Raw genomic sequence first — 25,868 nt, forward strand, 5'->3', positions numbered from 1 at the left:
CCTAACCATAACCGGAACACTAACCCTAAACCTATCCCTAACACGTAACCCCCCAACATAAACCTAACACTAACCCTAAACATAACCCTAACCCTAACCGTAATCATGACCCTAACCCAAACCCTAAACCTAACCCTAACTCTAACCCTAACCCTAACACTAACACTAATCCTAACCCTAACACTAACGCTAACACTAAACTGTAAACCTAAACCTAATCCTAACAATAACCCTAACCCTAACACTAACACTAAACCTATCCTCTAACCTTAATCCTACCCCTTACCCTAAACCTAACACTAACCCTAAACCTAACCCTAAACCTAAACCTTATCCTAAGCCTAACCCTAACCATAACCCTAAACACTAACACTAACACTAACCCTAACACTTACCCTAACCCTAAACCAAACCCAATCCCTATCCCTGACCGTAACCCTAACTCTAACCTAAATCTAACGCTAACCTCTAACAATAACCTGAACCCTAACCCTAACACTAACCCTAAACCTAAAATCGAACCGTAACACTAACCCTAACCCTAAACTCTAACCCTAATCCTAACTCTAACCCTAACCGTAACCTCTAACCCTAGCCCTGACACTAAACATAACACTAACCCTATACTTAACCCAAACTCTAACCCTAAATCTAAACTTTATTTCTAACCCTAACCCTAACACTAACACTAAACCTAAACCTAACCCTAACCCTAATCCTAACGCTAACCCTAACCCTAAACCCTAACCCAAAAATAACCCTAACACTAACTCTAAACCTAACAATATCCCCAAAACTAATCGTAACCATAACCCTAACCAGAAACCTAAGCCTAACCCTAACTCTCTTCCTACCACCTATCCCCTAAACTTAAACCTAAAACTAACCCTACCCGTAACACTAACCCATACCTAAACCTAAACCTAACACTAACCCTAACCCAAACAGTAACCCTAAACCTAATCGTAACATTAAGCCTAACTGTAATCCGAAGCCTAACCCTAACCATAACCCTAAACCCTAACACTAACCCTACCATGATCCCCAAACCTAAACTTACCACTAACCCTAAACCTAAACCTAACCCTAACCATTACTCTATCCCTAAGCCTAACCCTAACCCTAAGCATAACCCTAACCCTAACTAAGCCTAACACAAACCTAACTTCTAACGCTAACCCTAACTCTAAACCTCAACAAAACCCTAACCATAAACCTGACCCTAACCCTAAACCTAAGCCTAAACATTAACCTAACACTAACACTATCCCTGACACCTAGGTACTAACCCTAAACCTAACCCTAAACCTAACCCTAATCCTAAACCTGAAGCTAACCCTAATCATAAAACTAAGCCTAACCATAACCCTTACCCTAAACCTAACTAAATCGTAACCGTAACCCGAAGCTTAACCCTAACCCTATCCCTAACAACTAACACCTAAACATAACCCTAACACTAACCCTAAACATAGCCTAACCCTAACTCTAATCGTAACACTATCCCTAACCCTAACCCTAACCCTAACCCTAACCCTACCCGGACCACTAACCCTAAACCTAACCGTAACCCTAATCGCTAACCCTAAACCTAACCTCAACCCTAACCGTAACATTAAACTAACACAAACACTAAGGCTAATCCCTAATCCAAACCCTAACACTGACCTTAACCCTAACACTGACCCTAACACTAATCCTAACCCTAACCCATAAACCTAACCCTAACTTTAACCCTAACCCTATCATTAACCCTGATCCCTAACCATAACCCTCACCCTAACCCTAACACTAACACTAACACTAACCTTAACCCTAATTCTAACCCTAAACCTACCGTATTGCTAACAATGAACCTCACTCTATCCCTAACACAGCCCTAAACCTGTCTAACTCTTACCATAACCCTAATCCTAATCGGTAACCCCTAATCCTGACACCGAAACCAACCCTAAGAATAACCCTAACCACAGTCCTAACACTAACCCTAACCCTAACCGTAACCCTAACAATAACCGTAACCCTAAACAGAACCCTAAAGTAACCCTCACACTAACCCATAAACCTAACCCTAACACTTATCATAACCATAATCATAACCCTAAACCTAAACCTAACTCTAACCCTAACCCTAACACTAACACTAACATTAATCCCTAAACCTAACCCTAACCCTAACACTAACACTAACCTTAACTCTAATCTCTAATCCTAACCCTACCGTACTGTTAACACTAACCCTCACCCTACCCCTAACACAGCCCTAAACCTGTCTAACTCTAACCTTAACCCTAATCCTAATCCAGAACCCCTAATCCTGACACCGAAACCCAACCCTAAGAATAACCCTAACCACAACCCTAACTCTAACCCTAATCTTAACCCTAACCTCACCCTATACTGTAACAATAACCCTCAAACCGTAACCCTAACCCTAACCCTAATCCTAAATTCTAACACTAAACCTAACCCTAAACCTAAACCCAATCCCTAACCCTAACCCTATCTTTAGCACTAACCCTCTTACCCGAAACCTAACACTGACACTAACCCTAACACTAACTTCTGACCTTAAACCTAAACCTAAACCTAACACTAACCCTAACCCAAACCCTAAACCTAACCCTAACACCAAAAGGTAAACCTAACCCTAAACTTAAACCTAACCCTAACCCTAACCCTAAACCTTACGCTAACATTAACACTATCTCTAAACCTAACTTTAACCCTAACCCTACCTGGACCACTAACCCTAAACCTAACCGTAACCCTAACCCCTAACCCTAAACCTAACCTCAACCATAACCGTAACCCTAAAACTATCACAAACACTAAGGCTAATCCCTAACCCAAACCCTAACACTGACCTTAACCCTAACACTAACACTAATACTAATCCTAAACTTAACCCGTAAAACTAACCCTAACTTTAACCCTAACCCTAACTTCAATCCTAACCCTATCATTAACCCTGATCCCAAACCTAACCCTAACTCTAACCCTAACCTCTGATATTAAACCTAACCCAAACCCTAACCCTAACTCTAACCCCTAAATGAAACCCTAACCCTAATACTAACCCTAACACTAATCCTAACACTAACCCTAATGCTTAACACTAACCCTAACCCTAACCATAACCCTAACAACTGACCTTAACTCCTAACCTTAATCCTAACTGTAACTCTAACCCTAAACCTAAACCTAACCCTGAAACCTAACCCTAACACTAACTTTTACCCTAACCCTAACCCTAATCTTAATCCATAAACCCTAACCGTAACCCTACTCTAACACTAACCCTAACCCTGACCTCTACCCATACACCTAACCCTAACCCTGACACAAAACTCTAACTCTAACCCGAACTCTAACGCTCACCATCACCATAACACTAATTTCTAAACCTAACCCTAACACTAACAATAACCATAACCCTAACACTAAACCTAACACTAACCTCTAACCCAACCCCTTATCCTAACCCTAACCTTAACCCTAATCTTAACCCTAAACTTAAACGTAACCTCTAAACCTAAACCTAACCCTAACATCTAACCCTAACCCTAGACCTAACACTAATCTCAAACTTAAAGCTAACCTTAACCTTAAGCCTAATCTCTAATCCTTAAACTAACCCTAACCCTAACACTAGCCCTAAACCTAACCCTAACACTACCCCTAACCCTAACTCTAACCCTAACCCTAAAACTAACACTAACATTAATCCCTAAACCTAACACTAAGCCTAACCCTAACCCTAACACTAACCTTAACCCTAATCCCTAACCCTAAAATGATCACTAGCCCTAACCCTAACAGTAACCCTAACTCTAACCTAAACTTAACCCTAACCATAACCCTAACCTCTAACCCTAACCATCAAAGTGTAACCCTAACCCGAACACTAAATTCTAACAATAAACCTAACCCCAACCCTAAACCTAATCCCTAACCGTAACCCTATCTTTAACACTAACCCTCTTACCCTAACCGTAACCCTAACTCTAACCCTAAACATAACCCTAACATCTAACCCTAACCGTCAAACTGTAAACCTAACCCTAACCCTAACCCTAAATTCTAACACTAAACCTAACCCTAAACCTAAACCTAATCCCTAACCCTAACCCTATCTTTAACACTAACCCTCTTACCCTAACTCTAACACAAACCCTAACACTAACCCTAAACCTAACCCTAACATCTATCCTTAACCCTAACCCTAACCCTAATCCTAACACTAACATCTAACCCTAACGCTAACCCTAACACTAACACTTAACCCTAACCCTAAACCTAAACCTAACCCTGCCTAGCTCTAACCCTAACCTTAATCCTAACCCCTAAAACCTAACCCTAACCCATAACCCTAATATTAACCCTAAACTTTACTCTAAACCTAACCCTCAACCTAACCCTAACCCTAAATCTAATCATAACCCTAAACCAAACCCTAAATTAACCCTCACACTAACCCCTAAACATAAACCTAATCCTAACCCTAACCCTAAACCTAAGGCTAACGCTAACCCATAACCATAAACCTAACCCTGACCCTAAAGTTCACCCTACACCTAACCCTAATACTAACCCTAAATCTAACCCCTAACCATAACACTAACCTAACGATAACCCAATCCCTAACCCTAACCTAACCCTAACCCTAACTCTAACCCTAACCTCTGACCTTAAACCTAACACTATCCTGAAACTAACCCTAACCCTAACCGTAACCCAAATCCTAACTGTAACACTAACCCTAACCCCTAATCCAAACCCTAACCCTAAACCTAACTCTAACCCTACCCCTACAACTAACCCTAACTCTAACTCAAAACCTAACCCTAATCCTTAACCTTAAACCTAACCTCAACTCTAACCCTAATGCTAAAACTAACACAAATACTAAGGCTAATCCCTAACCCGAACCCTAACACTGACCTTAACCCTAACAATAACCCTAACACTAACCCGTAAATGTAACCCTAAATGTAACCCTAACCCTACCACAAACCCTGATCCCTAACCCTAACACTAACCCTAACCATAACCTTAAGCCTAACCCTAAACTCTGACCCTAACCCTAACCCAAACCCTAAGCCTAACTCTAACCCCTAACTGATACCCTAAACATAAAACTAACATTAATCCTAACTCTAACTGTAACACTAACCCTAACCCTAACCCAAACCCTAAACCCTAACCTTGACTCCTAACCCTAACCCTAACTGCAACTCTAACCCTAAATCTAAACCTAACCCCTAACCCTAACCCGTAACCCTAACATTAAACCTAACCTTAAACTTAAACCTAACCCTAACCCTAACCCTAACACTAACCCTAACCCTAACCGTAACACAAACTCTAACCGTATTCCTAAACAGAACCCTAATGTAACCCTCACCCTAACCTAAAAACCTAACCCTAAGCCTTATCATAACCATAACCCTAACCCAAAACCTAACCCCAACTCTAAAACAGCCTAACCTCAACCGTAACCTTAACCCTAAACCTAACCCGATCACTATCGCTAACCGTAACACTAAAACTAAGCCTAACCATACCCCTAACTCTAACCCTAATCCCTATGCCTATCCCTAACCGCAACACTAACCCTAACTCGAACACTAACCTAAACACTAACCCAACTCCCCAACCCCAACCCTAAACCTAAAACTAATCCCTAACTTAAAGCTAACCCTAACCTTAACCCTAATCTCTAATCCTTAAACTAACCCTAAACCTAAGACTAGCCCTAAACCTAACCTTAACACTACCCCTAACCCTAACTCTATCCCTAACCCTAAAACTAACACTAACATTAATCCCTAAACCTAACACTAACACTAACCTTAACCCTAATTCCTAACCCTAACCCAATCACTAACACTAACCCTAACCCTAACCCTAACCCTAACCCTAACCCTAACCGTAACCCTAACACTAACCTAAACTTAACCCTAACCATAACAGTAACCTCTAACGCTAGCAGTCAAACCGTAACCCTAACCCTAACCCTAACCCTAAATTCTAACACTAAACCAACATTAAGAATTATCCTAACCGCAACCCTAACTCTAACTCTAAACTTAACCCTAACAATAACACTAACCTATAATACTAACCGTCAAAATGTAACCCTAACACAACCCCTAAATTCTTACAATAAACCTAGCCCTAACCCTAAACCTAATCACTAACCGTAACCCTATCTTTAATACTAACCCTCTTACCCTAACCGTAACCCTAACTCTAACCCTAAACTTAACCCTAAACATAACCCTAACATCTAAACCTAAGCGTCAAACTGAATTCCTAACCCTAACCCTAACCCTAAATTCTAACCCTAATCCTAACCCTAACCCTAAACCTAATCCCTAACCCTAACACTATCTTTAACACTAACCCTCTTAACATAACCCTAACATAAACCCTAACACTAACCCTAAACTTAACACTAACCTCTGACCCTAACCCTAACCCTAACCCTAAACCTAACCCTAACCCAAAACCTAATCCTAACCCTAAACCTAACCCTAACCCTAAACCTAACCCTAACACTAACACTATCGCTAAACCTAAACCTAACACTAACCCTAACCCTATCCCTAAACCTACACCTACCACTAACCCTAACCATAAATATAACCCTGATCCTTAACCCTAAACCTAACCTCAAATCCAACCCTAATGCTAAAACTAATACAAACACTAAGGCTAATCCCTAACCTGAACCCTAACACTGACCTTAACCCTAACACTGACCCTAACACTAACCCTAAACCTAACCCTAACCCTAACCCATAAGCCTAACCATAAATTTAACCCTAACCCTAACACTAACACTGATCCCTAACCCTAACACTAACCCTAACCCTAAACCTAAGCCTAATCCTAATCTCTGACCCTAAATCCAACCCAAACCCTAACCCTAACTATAAACCCTAATTGAAACCTTAAACCGAACACTAACACTAACACTAATCCTAACACTAACACAAATGCCTAACACTAACCCAAACCCTAACCCTACCCCTAACCCTAACTCCTAACACTAAGCCTAACTGTAACTCTAAACCTAAACCTAAATCTAACACCAACCCTAACTCGTAACCCTAACATTGAACCTAACCTTAAACTTAACCTTAACCCTAACCCTAACACTAACCCTAACCCTAACAGTAACCCTAAAACTAACCGTAACCCTAAACAGAATCCTAACGTAACCCTCACACTAACCCATAAACCTAACCCTAACCCTTATCATAACCATAACCCTAACCCGAAACCTAACCCGAACTCTAACCCTAAGCCTAACCCTAACCTTAACTTTAATTGATCCCTCACACTAACCATAACCCTAAGTCTAACACTACACCTAACCTAACCCTAACCCTAAACCCAATACCTAATCCTAACCCTATCTTTAGCACTAACCCTCTTGCCCTAAACCTAACAGAAACCCTAACATTAACCCTACCCTAACGTAAACTTCTGACCCTAAACCAAACCTAAACCTAACCCTAACCCTAACCTAAACCCTAACACTAACACCTAAAGGTAAGCCGAACCCTAACCATAAACCTAACCCTAACCCTAAACCTAAACCAAACCCTAACATTAACACTATCCCTAACCCTAACCCTAACCCTAACTCTAACCCTACCCCGACCACTAATGCAAAACATGACTCTAACCCTAATCCCGAACCCTAAACCTAACCTCAACCCTAACCATAACCCTAAAACTAACATAAACACTAAGGCTAAATGCTAACCCAAACCCTAACACTGACCTTAACCCTAACACTAACCCTAACACTAATCCTAACCCTAACCCATAAACCTAACCCTAACTTTAACCCTAACCCTATCATTAACCATGATCCCTAACCATAACCCTAACCCTAACCTCTGACATTAAACTTAACCCAAAACCTAACCCTAACTCTAACACCTAAATGAAACCCTAACCCTAACACTAATCCTAACCCTAAACCTAATGCCTAACACTAACCCTAACCATAACCCTAACCACTGTCCCTAACTCCTAACCCTAAACCTAACTGTAACTCTAACCCTAAACCTAAACCTAACCCTGAAACCTAACCCTAACCTTAACCCTAACTTTTACCCTAACCCTAACCCTAACCCTATTATAACCCTAACCCTAACAATAAACCTAACCCTGTCTAACTCTAACCCTAACAATAATACTAATCCTTAAACCCTAACCTTACCATGGAACCCTAACATTAAACCTTACCTTAACCTTAAACCTAACCTAACCCTAACCCTAAACCTAACCCAAACCCTAACCCTAACCCTAACAATAAACTCCGATCATAACACTAACACTAACCATAAACGTAACCCTAAACCTAACCAAAAACCTACCCTCTAATCTTAGCCCTAACCCTAAGGCTAAACCTAAACCTAATCCTAATCCTAACCCTAACAATAACCCTAACCCTAACACTAACCGTAACCCTAACCATAACTCTGACAATAACCTCTAATGGTAAGCCTAACCCTAGCCCTACAGTAACCCTAAATTTAACCCTAACCCTAACCCTAATCAATAACCCTAACCCATAATCTTAATATTAACCCTAAACTTAAGCCTAACCCTAACCGTAACCCTAACCGTAATGCTAACCCGAACCCTAACCATAACCCTCAACAGAACCCTAAAGTAACCCTCACACTGAGACCTAACCCTAACCCCAACCCTAAACCTAACCCTAACACTATCCCTAACCCTAACCTCTAAACCTAACACTAAGTTTAATGCTAAACCTAAGCCTAACCATAACCATAAGCCTAACACTAACCCTAAAACTAAACATAATCCTAACCAAAAAGCTAACCCCTAACCCTAACCCTTACTCCAACCGTATCCCTAACCCTAACCATAATGCTAAACAGAAACCTAATGTAACTCTCACCCTAACCCATAAATCTAACCCTAACCCTAAACCTAAAACTAACCCAAACCCTAAACTCTAACCCTAACAGTAAGCCTAACGTTAACCCTAAACCTAACCCTAAGCATAACCCTAAACCTAACCCTAACCCTAACCCTAATGCTAACCCCTTACCCTAAACCTAAGCCAAATCCGAACACTAACCCTAAACCCAACCCTAAATCTAAGCATAACACTAAACCTAACCATAAACTGTAACCCTAAGGCAAACCCTAAACCTAACCCTAAACATAACCATAACCCTAACCCTAAACCTAAACCTAACCCTAACCTGAACGCTAACCCCTAAACCTAACCATAACCGAAACCTAGCCCTAACTCTAATGAAACCTCCTAACCCAAAATCTAACCATAACCCTTACCATGAAGATAACCATAACACTAACCCTAGCCCTAACCCTACCCTAACACTAAGCCTAACCCTAACCCTAAACCTAACATTAACCCTAATCCCTAACCCTACACCCTAACCCCAACCCTAACCCTAACCCTAAAACTAACACAAACATGAACCCTACACCCTAACCCTAATCCTAAACCTAACCCTAAACCCTAACTTAAATCTAACCCTAACCCTAAACCTAAAACTAACCCTAATCTCTAATCCTTATGCTAACCCTAACACTAACCCTAACCCTAAAATTAAACCTGACACTAACCCTAACCCTAAAGATAACCCTAACAATACCCCTAACCCTAAAGCTAACACTAACCTTAATCCCTTACCCTAACCCTAAGCCTAACACTAACACTAACCATAACCCTAATATTTAACCCTAACCCTAACCCTACCATAATGCTAACAGTAACACTCACCCTACCCCTAACCCAGCCCGAACCCTGTCTAACTGTAACGCTAACACTAATCCTAACCTGTAACACCTAACTCTAACACCTAATCCCAACCCTAACACTAAACCTAACCCTAACTCTAACCTTAATCTTACCCCTAACCACAACCCTAATCTCTAACCCTAACTCTAACCCTAACCCACTAACCGAAACCCTAACACTAACAGTAACCCTAACCCTAAATTGTAAAACTAAACCTAACCCTAAGCCTAAACCTAATCCTTAACCCTAAACATATCTTTAAGCCTAACCCTCTAACCGTAACCATAACAGAAACCCTAACCCTAACTCTAACCCTACCACTTACCTAACCCTAACCCCTAACACTAACACTAATCCCAAACCCGAAACCTAACCCTAACCTTAACCATAACACTAACTCTAACCCTAAACCTAACCCTAACCCTAAACCTAATCCCTAACCCTAACCCTATCTTTAACACTAACCCTCTTAACATAACCCTAACATAAACCTTAACACTAACCCTAAACTTAACACTAACCTCTGACCCTAACCCTAACCCTAACCCTAAACCTAACCCTAACCCAAAACCTAATCCTAACCCTAAACCTAACCCTAACCCTAAACCTAAACCTAACACTAACACTATCGCTAAACCTAAACCTAACACTAACCCTAACCCTATCCCTAAACCTACACCTACCACTAACCCTAACCATAACTATAACCCTGATCCTTAACCCTAAACCTAACCTCAAATCCAACCCTAATGCTAAAACTAATACAAACACTAAGGCTAATCCCTAACCTGAACCCTAACACTGACCTTAACCCTAACACTGACCCTAACACTAACCCTAAACCTAACCCTAACCCTAACCCATAAGCCTAACCATAAATTTAACCCTAACCCTATCACTAACACTGATCCCTAACCCTAACACTAACCCTAACCCTAAACCTAAACCTAATCCTAATCTCTGACCCTAAATCCAACCCAAACCCTAACCCTAACTATAAACCCTAATTGAAATCTTAAACCGAACACTAACACTAACACTAATCCTAACTCTAACACAAATGCCTAACACTAACCCAAACCCTAACCGTACCCCTAACCCTAACTCCTAACCCTAAGCCTAATTGTAACTCTAAACCTAAACCTAAATCTAACCCCAACCTTAACTCGTAACCCTAACATTAAACCTAACCTTAAACTTAACCTTAACCCTAACCCTAACACTAACCCTAACCCTAACAGTAACCCTAAAACTAAACGTAACCCTAAACAGAATCCTAACGTAACCCTCACACTAACCCATAAACCTAACCCTAACCCTTATCATAACCATAACCCTAACCCGAAACCTAACCCGAACTCTAACCCTAAGCCTAACCGTAACCTTAACCTTAATTGATCCCTCTAACCATAACCCTAAGTCTATCACTACACCTAACCTAACCCTAACCCTAAACCCAATACCTAACCCTAACCCTATCTTTAGCACTAACCCTCTTGCCCTAAAACTAACAGAAACCCTAACATTAACCCTACCCTAACGTTAACTTCTGACCGTAAACCAAACCTAAACCTAACCCTAACCCTAACCTAAACCCTAACACTAACACCTAAAGGTAAGCCGAACCCTAACCTTAAACCTAACCCTAACCCTAAACCTAAACCAAACCCTAACATTAACACTATCCCTAACCCTAACCCTAACCCTAACTCTAACCCTACCCCGACCACTAATGCAAAACATGACTCTAACCCTAATCCCGAACCCTAAACCTAACCTCAACCCTAACCATAACCCTAAAACTAACATAAACACTAAGGCTAAATGCTAACCCAAACCCTAACACTGACCTTAACCCTAACACTAACCCTAACACTAATCCTAACCCTAACCCATAAACCTAACCCTAACTTTAACCCTAACCCTATCATTAACCATGATCCCTAACCATAAGCCTAACCCTAACCTCTGACATTAAACTTAACCCAAAACCTAACCCTAACTCTAACACCTAAATGAAACCCTAACCCTAACACTAATCCTAACCCTAAACCTAATGCCTAACACTAACCCTAACCATAACCCTAACCACTGTCCCTAACTCCTAACCCTAAACCTAACTGTAACTCTAACCCTAAACCTAAACCTAACCCTGAAACCTAACCCTAACCTTAACCCTAACTTTTACCCTAACCCTAACCCTAACCCTATTATAACCCTAACCCTAACAATAAACCTAACCCTGTCTAACTCTAACCCTAACAATAATACTAATCCTTAAACCCTAACCTTACAATGGGACCCTAACATTAAACCTGACCTTAACCCTAAACCTAACCTAACCCTAACCCTAAACCTAACCCAAACCCTAACCCTAACCCTAACAATAAACTCCGATCATAACACTAACACTAACCATAACCGTAACCCTAAACCTAACCAAAAACCTACCCTCTAACCTTAACCCTAACCCTAAGGCTAAACCTAAACCTAATCCTAATCCTAACCCTAACAATAAACCTAACCCTAACACTAACCGTAACCCTAACCATAACTCTGACAATAACCTCTAATGCTAAGCCTAACCCTAGCCCTGCAGTAACCCTAAATTTAACCCTAACTCTAACCCTAATCAATAACCCTAACCCATAATCTTAATATTAACCCTAAACTTAAGCCTAACCCTAACCGTAACCCTAACCGTAATGCTAACCCGAACCCTAACCATAACCCTCAACAGAACCCTAAAGTAACCCTCACACTGAGACCTAACCCTAACCCCAACCCTAAACCTAACCCTAACACTATCCCTAACCCTAACCCTAACCTCTAAACCTAACACTAAGGTTTATGCTAAACCTAAGCCTAACTATAACCATAAGCCTAACACTAACCCTAAAACTAAACATAATCCTAACCAAAAAGCTAACCCCTAACCCTAACCCTTACTCCAACCGTATCCCTAACCATAATGCTAAACAGAAACCTAATGTAACTCTCACCCTAACCCATAAATCTAGCGCTAACCCTAAACCTAAAACTAACCCAAACCCTAAACTCTAACCCTAACAGTAAGCCTAACGTTAACCCTAAACCTTAACCTAAGCATAACCCTAAACCTAACCCTAACCCTAACCCTAATGCTAACCCCTTACCCTAACCCTAAGCCAAACCCCAACACTAACCCTAAACCCAACCCTAAATCTAAGCATAACACTAAACCTAACCCTAAACTGTAACCCTAAGGCAAACCCTAAACCTAACCCTAAACATAACCACAACCCTAACCCTAAACCTAAACCTAACCCTAACCTGAATGCTAAGCCCTAAACCTAACCCTAACCGAACCCTAGCCCTAACTCTAATGAAACCTCCTAACCCAAAATCTAACCATAACCCTTACCATGACGATAACCCTAACACTAACCCTAGCCCTAACCCTAACCCTAACACTAAGCCTAACCCTAACCCTAAACCTAACATTAACCCTAATCCCTAACCCTACACCCTAACCCCAACCCTAACCCTAACCCTAAAACTAACACAAACACTAACCCTACTCCCTAACCCTAATCCTAAACCTAACCCTAAACCCTAACTTAAATCTAACCCTAACCCTAAACCTAAAACTAACCCTAATCTCTAATCCTTATGCTAACCCTAACACTAACCCTAACCCTAAAATTAAACCTGACACTAACCCTAACCCTAAACCTAACCCTAACAATACCCCTAACCCTAAAGCTAACACTAACCTTAATCCCTTACCCTAACCCTAAGCCTAACACTAACACTAACCATAACCCTAATCTTTAACCCTAACCCTAACCCTACCATAATGCTAACACTAACACTCACCCTACCCCTAACCCAGCCCGAACCCTGTCTAACTGTAACGCTAACCCTAATCCTAACCTGTAACACCTAACTCTAACACCTAATCCCAACCCTAACACTAAACCTAACCCTAACTCTAACCTTAACCTTACCCCTAACCACAACCCTAATCTCTAACCCTAACTCTAACCCTAACCCTCTAACCGAAACCCTAACACTAACACTAACCCTAACCCTAAATTGTAAAACTAAACCTAACCCTAAGCCTAAACCTAATCCCTAACCCTAACCATATCTTTAAGCCTAACCCTCTAACCGTAACCATAACATAAACCCTAACCCTAACTCTAACCCTACCACTTACCTAACCCTAACCCCTAACACTAACACTAATCCCAAACCCGAAACCTAACCCTAACCTTAACCATAACACTAACTCTAACCCTAAACCTAACCCTAACCCTAAACCTAATCCCTAACCCTAACCCTATCTTTAACACTAACCCTCTTAACATAACCCTAACATAAACCCTAACACTAACCCTAAACTTAACACTAACCTCTGACCCTAACCCTAACCCTAAACCTAACCCTAACCCAAAACCTAATCCTAACCCTAAACCTAACCCTAACCCTAACCCTAAACCTAAACCTAACACTAACACTATCGCTAAACCTAAACCTAACACTAACTCTAACCCTATCCCTAAACCTACACCAACCACTAACCCTAACCATAACTATAACCCTGATCCTTAACCCTAAACCTAACCTCAAATCCAACCCTAATGCTAAAACTAATACAAACACTAAGGCTAATCCCTAACCTGAACCCTAACACTGACCTTAACCCTAACACTGACCCTAACACTAACCCTAAACCTAACCCTAACCCTAACCCATAAGCCTAACCATAAATTTAACCCTAACCCTATCACTAACACTGATCCCTAACCCTAACACTAACCCTAACCCTAAACCTAAACCTAATCCTAATCTCTGACCCTAAATCCAACCCAAACCCTAACCCTAACTATAAACCCTAATTGAAACCTTAAACCGAACACTAACACTAACACTAATCCTAACTCTAACACAAATGCCTAACACTAACCCAAACCCTAACCCTACCCCTAACCCTAACTCCTAACCCTAAGCCTAACTGTAACTCTAAACCTAAACCTCAATCTAACACCAACCCTAACTCATAACCCTAACATTAAACCTAACCTTAAACTTAACCTTAACCCTAACCCTAACACTAACCCTAAAACTAACAGTAACCCTAAAACTAACCGTAACCCTAAACAGAATCCTAACGTAACCCTCACACTAACCCATAAACCTAACCCTTATCATAACCATAACCCTAACCCGAAACCTAACCCGAACTCTAACCCTAAGCCTAACCCTAACCTTAACCTTAATTGATCCCTCACACTAACCATAACCCTAAGTCTAACACTACACCTAACCTAACCCTAACCCTAAACCCAATACCTAACCCTAACCCTATCTTTAGCACTAACCCTCTTGCCCTAAACCTAACAGAAACCCTAACATTAACCCTACCCTAACGTTAACTTCTGACCCTAAACCAAACCTAAACCTAAACCTAACCCTAACCTAAACCCTAACACTAACACCTAAAGGTAAGCCGAACCCTAACATTAAACCTAACCCTAAACCTAAACCTAAACCAAACCCTAACATTAACACTATCCCTAACCCTAACCCTAACCCTAACTCTAACCCTACCCCGACCACTAATGCAAAACATGACTCTAACCCTAATCCCGAACCCTAAACCTAACCTCAACCCTAACCATAACCCTAAAACTAACATAAACACTAAGGCTAAACGCTAACCCAAACCCTAACACTGACCTTAACCCTAACACTAACCCTAACACTAATCCTAACCCTAACCCATAAACCTAACCCTAACTTTAACCCTAACACTATCATTAACCATGATCCCTAACCATAACCCTAACCCTAACCTCTGACATTAAACTTAACCCAAAACCTAACCCTAACTCTAACCCCTAAATGAAACCCTAACCCTAACACTAATCCTAACCCTAAACCTAATGCCTAACACTAACCCTAACCATAACCCTAAGCACTGTCCCTAACTCCTAACCCTAAACCTAACTGTAACTCTAACCCTAAACCTAAACCTAACCCTGAAACCTAACCCTAACCTTAACCCTAACTTTCACCCTAACCCTAACCCTAACCCTATTATAACCCTAACCCTAACAATAAACCTAACCCTGTCTAACTCTAACCCTAACAATAATACTAATCCTTAAACCCTAACCTTACCATGGAACCCTAACATTAAACCTTACCTTAACCCTAAACCTAACCTAACCCTAACCCTAAACCTAACCCAAATCCTAACCCTAACCCTAACAATAAACTCCGATCATAACACTAACACTAACCATAACCGTAACCCTAAACCTAACCAAAAACCTACCCTCTAACCTTAACCCTAACCCTAAGGCTAAACCTAAACCTAATCCTAATCCTAACCCTAACAATATCCCTAACTCTAACACTAACCGTAACCCTAACCATAACTCTGACAATAACCTCTAATGGTAAGCCTAACCCTAGCCCTACAGTAACCCTAAATTTAACCCTAACCCTAACCCTAATCAATAACCCTAACCCATAATCTTAATATTAACCCTAAACTTAAGCCTAACCCTAACCGTAACCCTAACCGTAATGCTAACCTGAACCCTAACCATAACCCTCAACAGAACCCTAAAGTAACCCTCACACTGAGACCTAACCCTAACCCCAACCCTAAACCTAACCCTAACACTATCCCTAACCCTAACCTCTAAACCTAACACTAAGGTTAATGCTAAACCTAAGCCTAACCATAACCATAAGCCTAACACTAACCCTAAAACTAAACATAATCCTAACCAAAAAGCTAACCCCTAACCCTAACCCTTACTCCAACCGTATCCCTAACCCTAACCATAATGCTAAACAGAAACCTAATGTAACTCTCACCCTAACCCATAAATCTAGCCCTAACCCTAAACCTAAAACTAACCCAAACCCTAAACTCTAACCCTAACAGTAAGCCTAACGTTAACCCTAAACCTAACCCTAAGCATAACCCTAAACCTAACCCTAACCCTAACCCTAATGCTAACCCCTTACCCTAACCCTAAGCCAAACCCCAACACTAACCCTAAACCCAACCCTAAATCTAAGCATAACACTAAACCTAACCCTAAACTGTAACCCTAAGGCAAACCCTAAACCTAACCCTAAACATAACCATAACCCTACCCCTAAACCTAAACCTAACCCTAACCTGAACGCTAACCCCTAAACCTAACCCTAACCGAACCCTAGCCCTAACTCTAATGAAACCTCCTAACCCAAAATCTAACCATAACCCTTACCATGACGATAACCCTAACACTAACCCTAGCCCTAACCCTAACCCTAACACTAAGCCTAACCCTAACCCTAAACCTAACATTAACCCTAATCCCTAACCCTACACCCTAACCCCAACCCTAACCCTAACCCTAAAACTAACACAAACACTAACCCTACTCCCTAACCCTAATCCTAAACCTAACCCTAAACCCTAACTTAAATCTAACCCTAACCCTAAACCAAAAACTAACCCTAATCTCTAATCCTTATGCTAACCCTAACACTAACCCTAACCCTAAAATTAAACCTGACACTAACCCTAACCCTAAACCTAACCCTAACAATACCCCTAACCCTAAAGCTAACACTAACCTTAATCCCTTACCCTAACCCTAAGCCTAACACTAACACTAACCATAACCCTAATCTTTAACCCTAACCCTAACCCTACCATAATGCTAACACTAACACTCACCCTACCCCTAACCCAGCCCGAACCCTGTCTAACTGTAACGCTAACCCTAATCCTAACCCGTAACACCTAACTCTAACACCTAATCCCAACCCTAACACTAAACCTAACCCTAACTCTAACCTTAACCTTACCCCTAACCACAACCCTAATCTCTAACCCTAACTCTAACCCTAACCCTCTAACCGAAACCCTAACACTAACACTAACCCTAACCCTAAATTGTAAAACTAAACCTAACCCTAAGCCTAAACCTAATCCCTAACCCTAACCATATCTTTAAGCCTAACCCTCTAACCGTAACCATAACATAAACCCTAACCCTAACTCTAACCCTACCACTTACCTAACCCTAACCCCTAACACTAACATTAATCCCAAACCCGAAACCTAACCCTAACTTTAACCATAACACTAACTCTAACCCTAAACCTAACCCTAACCCTAAACCTAATCCCTAACCCTAACCCTATCTTTAACACTAACCCTCTTAACATAACCCTAACATAAAACCTAACACTAACCCTAAACTTAACACTAACCTCTGACCCTAACCCTAACCCTAACCCTAAACCTAACCCTAACCCAAAACCTAATCCTAACCCTAAACCTAACCCTAACCCTAAACCTAACCCTAACACTAACACTATCGCTAAACCTAAACCTAACACTAACCCTAACCCTATCCCTAAACCTACACCTACCACTAACCCTAACCATAACTATAACCCTGATCCTTAACCCTAAACCTAACCTCAAATCCAACCCTAATGCTAAAACTAATACAAACACTAAGGCTAATCCCTAACCTGAACCCTAACACTGACCTTAACCCTAACACTGACCCTAACACTAACCCTAAACCTAACCCTAACCTTAACCCATAAGCCTAACCATAAATTTAACCCTAACCCTATCACTAACACTGATCCCTAACCCTAACACTAACCCTAACCCTAAACCTAAACCTAATCCTAATCTCTGACCCTAAATCCAACCCAAACCCTAACCCTAACTATAAACCCTAATTGAAACCTTAAACCGAACACTAACACTAACACTAATCCTAACTCTAACACAAATGCCTAACACTAACCCAAACCCTAACCCTACCCCTAACCCTAACTCCTAACCCTAAGCCTAACTGTAACTCTAAACCTAAACCTAAATCTAACCCCAATCCTAACTCGTAACCCTAACATTAAACCTAACCTTAAACTTAACCTTAACCCTAACCCTAACACTAACCCTAACCCTAACAGTAACCCTAAAACTAACCGTAACCGTAAACAGAATCCTAACGTAACCCTCACACTAACCCATAAACCTAACCCTAACCCTTATCATAACCATAACCCTAACCCGAAACCTAACCCGAACTCTAACCCTAAGCCTAACCCTAACCTTAACCTTAATTGATCCCTCACACTAACCATAACCCTAAGTCTAACACTACACCTAACTTAACCCTAACGCTAAACCCAATTCCTAACCCTAACCCTATCTTTAGCACTAACCCTCTTGCCCTAAACCTAACAGAAACCCTAACATTAACCCTACCCTAACGTTAACTTCTGACCCTAAACCAAACCTAAACCTAACCCTAACCCTAACCTAAACCCTAACACTAAAACCTAAAGGTAAGCCGAACCCTAACCTTAAACCTAAACCTAAACCTAAACCTAAACCAAACCCTAACATTAACACTATCCCTAACCCTAACCCTAACCCTAACTCTAACCCAACCCCGACCACTAATGCAAAACATGACTCTAACCCTAATCCCGAACCCTAAACCTAACCTCAACCCTAACCATAACCCTAAAACTAACATAAACACTAAGGCTAAACGCTAACCCAAACCCTAACACTGACCTTAACCCTAACACTAACCCTAACACTAATCCTAACCCTAACCCATAAACCTAACCCTAACTTTAACCCTAACCCTATCATTAACCATGATCCCTAACCATAACCCTAACCCTAACCTCTAACATTAAACTTAACCCAAAACCTAACCCTAACTCTAACCCCTAAATAAAACCGTAACCCTAACACTAATCCTAACCCTAAACCTAATGCCTAACACTAACCCTAACCATAACCCTAACCACTGTCCCTAACTCCTAACCCTAAACCTAACTGTAACTCTAACCCTAAACCTAAACCTAACCCTGAAACCTAACCCTAACCTTAACCTTAACTTTTACCCTAACCCTAACCCTAACCCTATTATAACCCTAACCCTAACAATAAACCTAACCCTGTCTAACTCTAACCCTAACAATAATACTAATCCTTAAACCCTAACCTTACCATGGAACCCTAACATTAAACTTAACCTTAAACCGAAACCTAACCTAACCCTAACCCTAAACCTAACCCAAACCCTAACCCTAACCCTAACAATAAACTCCGATCATAACACTAACACTAACCATAACCGTAACCCTAAACCTAACCAAAAACCTACCCTCTAACTTTAACCCTAACCCTAAGGCTAAACCTAAACCTAATCCTAATCCTAACCCTAACAATAACCCTAACCCTAACACTAACCGTAACCCTAACCATAACTCTGACAGTAACCTCTAATGGTAAGCCTAACCCTAGCCCTACAGTAACCCTAAATTTAACCCTAACCCTAACCCTAATCAATAACCCTAACCCATAATCTTAATATTAACCCTAAACTTAAGCCTAACCCTAACCGTAACCCTAACCGTAATGCTAACCCGAACCCTAACCATAACCCTCAATGGAACCCTAAAGTAACCCTCACACTGAGACCTAACCCTAACCCCAACCCTAAACCTAACCCTAACACTATCCATAACCCTAACCTCTAAACCTAACACTAAGGTTAATGCTAAACCTAAGCCTAACCATAACCATAAGCCTAACACTAACCCTAAAACTAAACATAATCCTAACCAAAAGCTAACCCCTAACCCTAACCCTTACTCCAACCGTATCCCTAACCCTAACCATAATGCTAAACAGAAACCTAATGTAACTCTCACCCTAACCCATAAATCTAGCCCCAACCCTAAACCTAAAACTAACCCAAACCCTAAACTCTAAACCTAACAGTAAGCCTAACGTTAACCCTAAATCTAACCCTAAGCATAACCCTAAACCTAACCCTAACCCTAACCCTAATGCTAACCCCTTACCCTAACCCTAAGCCAAAGCCCAACACTAATCCTAAACCCAAACCTAAATCTAAGCATAACACTAAACCTAACCCTAAACTGTAACCCTAAGGCAAACCCTAAACCTAACCCTAAACATAACCATAACCCTAACTCTAAACCTAAACCTAACCCTAACCTGAACGCTAACCCCTAAACCTAACCCTAACCGAACCCTAGCCCTAACTCTAATGAAACCTCCTAACCCAAAATCTAACCATAACCCTTACCATGACGATAACCCTAACACTAACCCTAGCCCTAACCCTAACACTAAGCCTAACCCTAACCCTAAACCTAACATTAACCCTAATCCCTAACCCTACACCCTAACCCCAACCCTAACCCTAACCCTAAAACTAACACAAACACTAACCCTACTCCCTAACCCTAATCCTAAACCTAACCCTAAACCCTAACTTAAATCTAACCGTAACCCTAAACCTAAAACTAACCCTAATCTCTAATCCTTATGCTAACCCTAACACTAACCCTAACCCTAAAATTAAACCTGACACTAACCCTAACCCTAAACCTAACCCTAACAATACCCCTAACCCTAAAGCTAACACTAACCTTAATCCCTTACCCTAACCCTAAGCCTAATACTAACACTAACCATAACCCTAATCTTTAACCCTAACCCTAACCCTACCATAATGCTAACACTAACACTCACCCTACCCCTAACCCAGCCCGAACCCTGTCTAACTGTAACGCTAACCCTAATCCTAACCCGTAACACCGAACTCTAACACCTAATCCCAACCCTAACACTAAACCTAACCCTAACTCTAACCTTAACCTTACCCCTAACCACAACCCTAATCTCTAACCCTAACTCTAACCCTAACCCTCTAACCGAAACCCTAACACTAACACTAACCCTAACCCTAAATTGTAAAACTAAACCTAACCCTAAGCCTAAACCTAATCCCTAACCCTAACCATATCTTTAAGCCTAACCCTCTAACCGTAACCATAACATAAACCCTAACCCTAACTCTAACCCTACCACTTACCTAACCCTAACCCCTAACACTAACACTAATCCCAAACCCGAAACCTAACCCTAACCTTAACCATAACACTAACTCTAACCCTAAACCTAACCCTAACCCTAAACCTAATCCCTAACCCTAACCCTATCTTTAACACTAACCCTCTTAACATAACCCTAACATAAACCCTAACACTAACCCTAAACTTAACACTAACCTCTGACCCTAACCCTAACCCTAAACCTAACCCTAACCCAAAACTTAATCCTAAACCTAAACCTAACCCTAACCCTAAACCTAACCCTAACCCTAAACCTAACCCTAACACTAACACTATCGCTAAACCTAAACCTAACACTAACCCTAACCCTATCCCTAAACCTACACCTACCACTAACCCTAACCATAACTATAACCCTGATCCTTAACCCTAAACCTAACCTCAAATCCAACCCTAATGCTAAAACTAATACAAACACTAAGGCTAATCCCTAACCTGAACCCTAACACTGACCTTAACCCTAACCCTGACCCTAACACTAACCCTAAACCTAACCCTAACCCTAACCCATAAGCCTAACCATAAATTTAACCCTAACCCTATCACTAACACTGATCCCTAACCCTAACACTAACCCTAACCCTAAACCTAAACCTAATCCTAATCTCTGACCCTAAATCCAACCCAAACCCTAACCCTAACTATAAACCCTAATTGAAACCTTAAACCGAACACTAACACTAACACTAATCCTAACTCTAACACAAATGCCTAACACTAACCCAAACCCTAACCCTACCCCTAACCCTAACTCCTAACCCTAAGCCTAACTGTAACTCTAAACCTAAACCTAAATCTAACCCCAACCCTAACTCGTAACCCTAACATTAAACCTAACCTTAAACTTAACCTTAACCCTAACCCTAACACTAACCCTAACCCTAACAGTAACCCTAAAACTAACCGTAACCCTAAACAGAATCCTAACGTAACCCTCACACTAACCCATAAACCTAACCCTTATCATAACCATAACCCTAACCCGAAACCTAACCCGAACTCTAACCCTAAGCCTAACCCTAACCTTAACCTTAATTGATCCCTCACACTAACCATAACCCTAAGTCTAACACTACACCTAACCTAACCCTAACCCTAAACCCAATACCTAACCATAACACTATCTTTAGCACCAACCCTCTTGCCCTAAACCTAACAGAAACCCTAACATTAACCCTACCCTAACGTAAACTTCTGACCCTAAACCAAACCTAAACCTAACCCTAACCCTAACCTAAACCCTAACACTAACACCTAAAGGTAAGCCGAACCCTAACCTTAAACCTAACCCTAACCCTAAACCTAAACCAAACCCTAACATTAACACTATCCCTAACCCTAACCCTAACCCTAACTCTAACCCTACCACGACCACTAATGCAAAACATGACTCTAACCCTAATCCCGAACCCTAAACCTAACCTCAACCCTAACCATAACCCTAAAACTAACATAAACACTAAGGCTAAACGCTAACCCAAACCCTAACACTGACCTTAACCCTAACACTAACCCTAACACTAATCCTAACCCTAACCCATAAACATAACCCTAACTTTAACCCTAACCCTATCATTAACCATGATCCCTAACCATAACCCTAACCCTAACCTCTGACATTAAACTTAACCCAAAACCTAACCCTAACTCTAACCCCTAAATGAAACCCTAACCCTAACACTAACCCTAACCCTAAACCTAATGCCTAACACTAACCCTAACCATAACCCTAACCACTGTCATTAACTCCTAACCCTAAACCTAACTGTAACTCTAACCCTAAACCTAAACCTAACCCTGAAACCTAACCCGAAACTTAACCCTAACTTTTACCCTAACCCTAACCCTAACCCTATTATAACCCTAACCCTAACAATAAACCTAACCCTGTCTAACTCTAACCCTAACAATAATACTAATCCTTAAACCCTAACCTTACCATGGAACCCTAACATTAAACCTTCCCTTAACCCTAAACCTAACCTAACCCTAACCCTAAACCTAACCCAAACCCTAACCCTAACCCTAACAATAAACTCCGATCATAACACTAACACTAACCATAACCGTAACCCTAAACCTAACCAAAAACCTACCCTCTAACCTTAACCCTAACCCTAAGGCTAAACCTAAACCTAATCCTAATCCTAACCCTAACAATAACCCTAACCCTAACACTAACCGTAACCCTAACCATAACTCTGACAATAACCTCTAATGGTAAGCCTAACCCTAGCCCTACAGTAACCCTAAATTTAACCCTAACCCTAACCCTAATCAATAACCCTAACCCATAATCTTAATATTAACCCTAAACTTAAGCCTAACCCTAACCGTAACCCTAACCGTAATGCTAACCCGAACCCTAACCATAACCCTCAATGGAACCCTAAAGTAACCCTCACACTGAGACCTAACCCTAACCCCAACCCTAAACCTAACCCTAACCCTAACACTATCCCTAACCCTAACCTCTAAACCTAACACTAAGGTTAATGCTAAACCTAAGCCTAACCATAACCATAAGCCTAACTCTAACCCTAAAACTAAACATAATCCTAACCAAAAAGCTAACCCCTAACCCTAACCCTTACTCCAACCGTATCCCTAACCTAACCATAATGCTAAACAGAAACCTAATGTAACTCTCACCCTAACCCATAAATCTAGCCCCAACCCTAAACCTAAAACTAACCCAAACCCTAAACTCTAACCCTAACAGTAAGCCTAACGTTAACCCTAAACCTAACCCTAAGCATAACCCTAAACCTAACCCTAACCCTAACCCTAATGCTAACCCCTTACCCTAACCCTAAGCCAAACCCCAACACTAACCCTAAACCCAACCCTAAATCTAAGCATAACACTAAACCTAACCCTAAACTGTAACCCTAAGGCAAACCCTAAACCTAACCCTAAACATAACCATAACCCTAACCCTAAACCTAAACCTAACCCTAACCTGAACGCTAAACCCTAAACCTAACCCTAACCGAACCCTAGCCCTAACTCTAATGAAACCTCCTAACCCAAAATCTAACCATAACCCTTACCATGATGATAACCCTAACACTAACCGTAGCCCTAACCCTAACCCTAACACTAAGCCTAACCCTAACCCTAAACCTAACATTAACCCTAATCCCTAACCCTACACCCTAACCCCAACCCTAACCCTAACCCTAAAACTAACACAAACACTAACCCTACTCCCTAACCCTAATCCTAAACCTAACCCTAAACCCTAACTTAAATCTAACCCTAACCCTAAACCTAAAACTAACCCTAAACTCTAATCCTTATGCTAACCCTAACACTCACCCTAACCCTAAAATTAAACCTGACACTAACCCTAACCCTAAACCTAACCCTAAAAATACCCCTAACCCTAAAACTAACACTAACCTTAATCCCTTACCCTAACCCTAAGCCTAACACTAACACTAACCATAACCCTAATCTTTAACCCTAACCCTAACCCTACCATAATGCTAACACTAACACTCACCCTACCCCTAACCCAGCCCGAACCCTGTCTAACTGTAACGCTAACCCTAATCCTAACCCGTAACACCTAACTCTAACACCTAATCCCAACCCTAACACTAAATCTAACCCTAACTCTAACCTTAACCTTACCCCTAACCACAACCCTAATCTCTAACCCTAACTCTAACCCTAACCCTCTAACCGAAACCCTAACACTAACACTAACCCTAACCCTAAATTGTAAAACTAAACCTAACCCTAAGCCTAAACCTAATCCCTAACCCTAACCATATCTTTAAGCCTTACCCTCTAACCGTAACCATAACATAAACCCTAACCCTAACTCTAACCCTACCACTTACCTAACCCTAACCCCTAACACTAACACTAATCCCAAACCCGAAACCTAACCCTAACCTTAACCATAACACTAACTCTAACCCTAAACCTAACCCTAACCCTAAACCTAATCCCTAACCCTAACCCTATCTTTAACACTAACCCTCTAAACATAACCCTAACATAAACCCTAACACTAACCCTAAACTTAACACTAACCTCTGACCCT

This window comes from Cavia porcellus, unplaced genomic scaffold (assembly GCF_034190915.1).
Source record: "Cavia porcellus strain 051 isolate PalLab524CR breed Dunkin Hartley unplaced genomic scaffold, mCavPor4.1 scaffold_4, whole genome shotgun sequence".
Lineage (NCBI taxonomy): Eukaryota > Metazoa > Chordata > Mammalia > Rodentia > Caviidae > Cavia > Cavia porcellus.